Genomic DNA, 3,529 nt, shown 5'->3' with positions numbered 1-3,529 from the left:
ATACTCCCTTGCAATCAGATACTCCCCTGCATCAGGTACTTCTGTACATTCAGATATTCCCCTGCATCACATACTCCTCTGCACTTCAGCTACTCCCCTGAATCAGATCTTCTCTGTATGTCAGATACTCCTCTGAGTCAGATTCTCCTCTACATTTCAGATAGTCCCCCGAATCAGATATCGCCCCTGCATTCAGATACTCCTGTCTTCTTCCATGTGGGTTTTTGGTGGAAATTTGCTAATGGTCATGTCTTTACCAAGTGTGTTAATTGCTGGAGTGGGAGACGTTGCTCGAACTTTGGGGTAACACTGCTTGGTGGCAGACGAGCTCCTGCTGTTTCCTAATGAGTGGAAAGGAAATGCACGTCTACTCTTCCTCCTTGACAAAAATGGCTTCATTTAATTATTTCTGAGCTTTGATATGAGGAATCTTAGGGTTACGGTTTTGAAATCAGGATTAGAAATTTTATGTGGGGGGGATGCCTGGAGGAGCTCCATGGGTGAAGCATCTGCCTTCAGCTCAGGTCACCATCCTGGGGTCCTGGGATCGAACCCCACTTTGGACTCCCTGCTCAGTGGTGAGCCTGCTTCCCCTTCTGCCTGCTGCTCCCCTGCTTGTGTTCTCCTCTGTCAAATAAATAAAGTCTTTTTAAAAAATCCTTTAAAAAAAGGAAATTTATGTAGGGCTACCGGGAGACCGGAACCCAGTTAGAGGGTTTAAACCTCGTTCCGAATGTGTTTAGCCAACCAGCGTGAGCTGGGTGCAGGTTGTCGGCCTCAGGAACACGCGGACATTGAACATTTGTGCAAACGTGTGGGCATTTACTTATTTATTGTCTGAGGTCAGCTTTGTTAGGGTGTGTGTCTGTGTGTGCGCGTGTGTGTGTGTGTTTAGCCTAAATACACGAAGATTGTGCAAATTCATGGTGTTCCCGCTGCTGTCCCGGGTGTCCTCCAAAAGCTGTGCAGACATTATGGGCCTTGCCAACCTGTTGAAAACACGGCATCGAATCCCTGGTTTGACGTTACATTTCTCTCAACGCAGGTGGGGTTGGGGATGTGTGGGAAAATCCATTTGCCTGCTGTTTATGGGGGAGACATGTGAAGACACCCTTTGCCATTTTTACATGTGTCCCTGTTCCCGTTGTTATTTCTGTTTCCTTTCCCCTCTCCAGTGGATCAAAGCTTTTGTTCCTGAGAATGAACGTGGAAACCCACGTGGGTTCTCGGTGTTGAAGGTACAGAGGACGCAAACGTGAAATCCTTCTGATCAGCTCTGTCCCGTCTGTGCGTCCTGTATGGGAACTGTTTGGGCTGACCCCAGTGCAGGAGACCGGGGTCCTGTGACTAGGGGACAGGTGACGTGGCCGTCCTGCACCCGTGACACATGGGGGTCCGACGACCACGTGCATCCCAGGACCACACAACCCACATCCCAGAACCCCAATGCAGTCTGCCATCTGAGTGGTTTTTATGACTCTGCATCGTTTTATTATTTTTAACCTATTTTTATAAAGATTTTATTTATTGAGAGAGAGAGAGAGAGAGAGAGCAGGAGGCAGAAAGAGAGAGAGAAGCAGACTCTGTGCGGAGCAGAGAGCCCAACGCAGGGCTCCATCCCAGGACCCCGGGATCATGACCTGAGCCGAAAGCAGACGCTTCACCAGCTGAGCCACCCAGGCACCCAACTCTGTGTGGTTTTAAAATTCCGTAAGAACAGGCACATTTGGGGATGTACGAAAATTTTGTAGACTTCGAAACTTTGTGTCCACGCATCACGTTTCGTGGTCGTCCAGATCTCCCGTTTGCGGAATGCGTGTGGCTACCTCCCACCTGTAACGGCCAAATAGGGTGGTTTCGCCAGATCCCGTGTGGCTTGCAGAGATGGACCCACTGACCCCTCTGGCCCTTGACGGGGCAGAGCTGGGGAGGCCTGCAAGGATTTCTGACCTCGGCTGTGCCCAATTCACGGGAGCGTCTCCGGCCAGGAGTGCCTGACAAGGGAACAGCGTGTCTCGTTCCGATGCTCCGGGGATGGCCACGTATGGCCAGATGCGGCTTGTGCACACAGCCCGGTTTCGCGGAAGCCGGCTTCCCTGGAGGCCGGCTTCTCCTTCCTGCACCTGCCTGTCCTGCACGTGGGAGCTACCCCGTCTCACCAGACTGGGATGGGGGTCGTTCTGCCCCATTGTGTGCTGCAGATGGACAAAGACGTGAGCAAAAACACTCCTGTCCGTCTTCCATGTAGCAGCTCATACCACAGGTGGGAAGCACTTAAACCGCAGAAGCATGTTATGTCTTTGTTCGGGAGACCTGAAGTCCAGTACCGCGCTGGGCACCGCACCGGTTCCCGGTAGAGCCTCCCAGGGACAGTCTGCTCCCTGTCTGTGTCCCCGCTCCCCGGGGCAGGTGGAGGGCCTGGGCGTCCCTTGGCTGGTCCCACTCTGCCTCTGTGTGCCCATCTGTGTGCAAACGTCCCCGTTTGTCTGGAAACACCGCACACCGGTCATGTCCCACCTGAGTCCGGCGTGACCCCGTCCTAACCAATTTCACTGACACTTCCCCAATGTCCAGCAAACCTCACATTCTGCAGGATTTCCAGGGACGGCTCCAATATGGGATTTTGGGGGCAGGAACAGAGGAGGGGATAGACACAATTCAACTGCGTCCTTGGGAAACCACCCATCTACTTTCTGCCTCTGGTTCCCATTGTGAACGCTTCGGGGACACGGACTCACACGGATGTGGCCTTTGGTGTCTATTTTCTGGCACTGACTGTGCGGTTTTGCAAGTTTGTCCACAAGGCGGTGTCTCTGTTCCTTTTCCTGCTTGGGGAAATGGGGAGAAAACGTCTTTGCGAGCACGTCCCCTGCCACACTTGATGGTCCCGTGGGGAGTTTGAGATCAGACGTGCAGGTTTCCTGAAAGCATCACACACACACACACACACACACACACACACCTGTGTGCACCCCAGCATGCCCTGCGTCCCTCACCTTCAACAGGATGGCCCTGGGTGGACAGAACCACAACCGGATCTCCAGATGCTCGAGGCACATGTGCATCTCCAGGTGCCGGAGGGAAAAAAATGCAGAAAACCTCAGGGTTCGTTGCTCTTTTCACATCTGTTTAGGCTAAATCCAGCTCTTTTGTGTGCGTAGGGGAAGGTGGTTTAAAAACCGCCTTCACCACCAGGATGTATTTTTTGGTGTGTCTTGGGCACGAATGCCGTGGGTCAGAAGGTTCCGAGCCTTTTGGAAATGGTGAGTTTGTACGTGTCCCCGGCGCGTGGAGGGAGGCGGCCAGCAAGGGTCTGTCAGCGTGTGTCGGTGGGTGAGGAGGCGTGATCACAGGGTCTTACAGACACGCGGCCGTAAAGTCTGGGAAAACGGGGAAAACATCCCTGGATTGGCGACCCCGCTGCATCTCTTCTGCGGACGGATTCCCAACTGAGGATATAAAGAATCTGGCTCTTATGTAAAATGCCTGCAAGGTCGATAGCGTGGGTTTGTCTGGTTTTGTTTTTGTT

The sequence above is a fragment of the Enhydra lutris genome, unplaced genomic scaffold, assembly GCF_002288905.1.
Source record: "Enhydra lutris kenyoni isolate GAN:26980312 unplaced genomic scaffold, ASM228890v2 scaffoldscaffold52, whole genome shotgun sequence".
Classification (NCBI taxonomy): domain Eukaryota; kingdom Metazoa; phylum Chordata; class Mammalia; order Carnivora; family Mustelidae; genus Enhydra; species Enhydra lutris.
The sequence above is the reverse complement of the archived record's forward strand: the minus strand, read 5'-3'. Positions refer to the sequence as shown.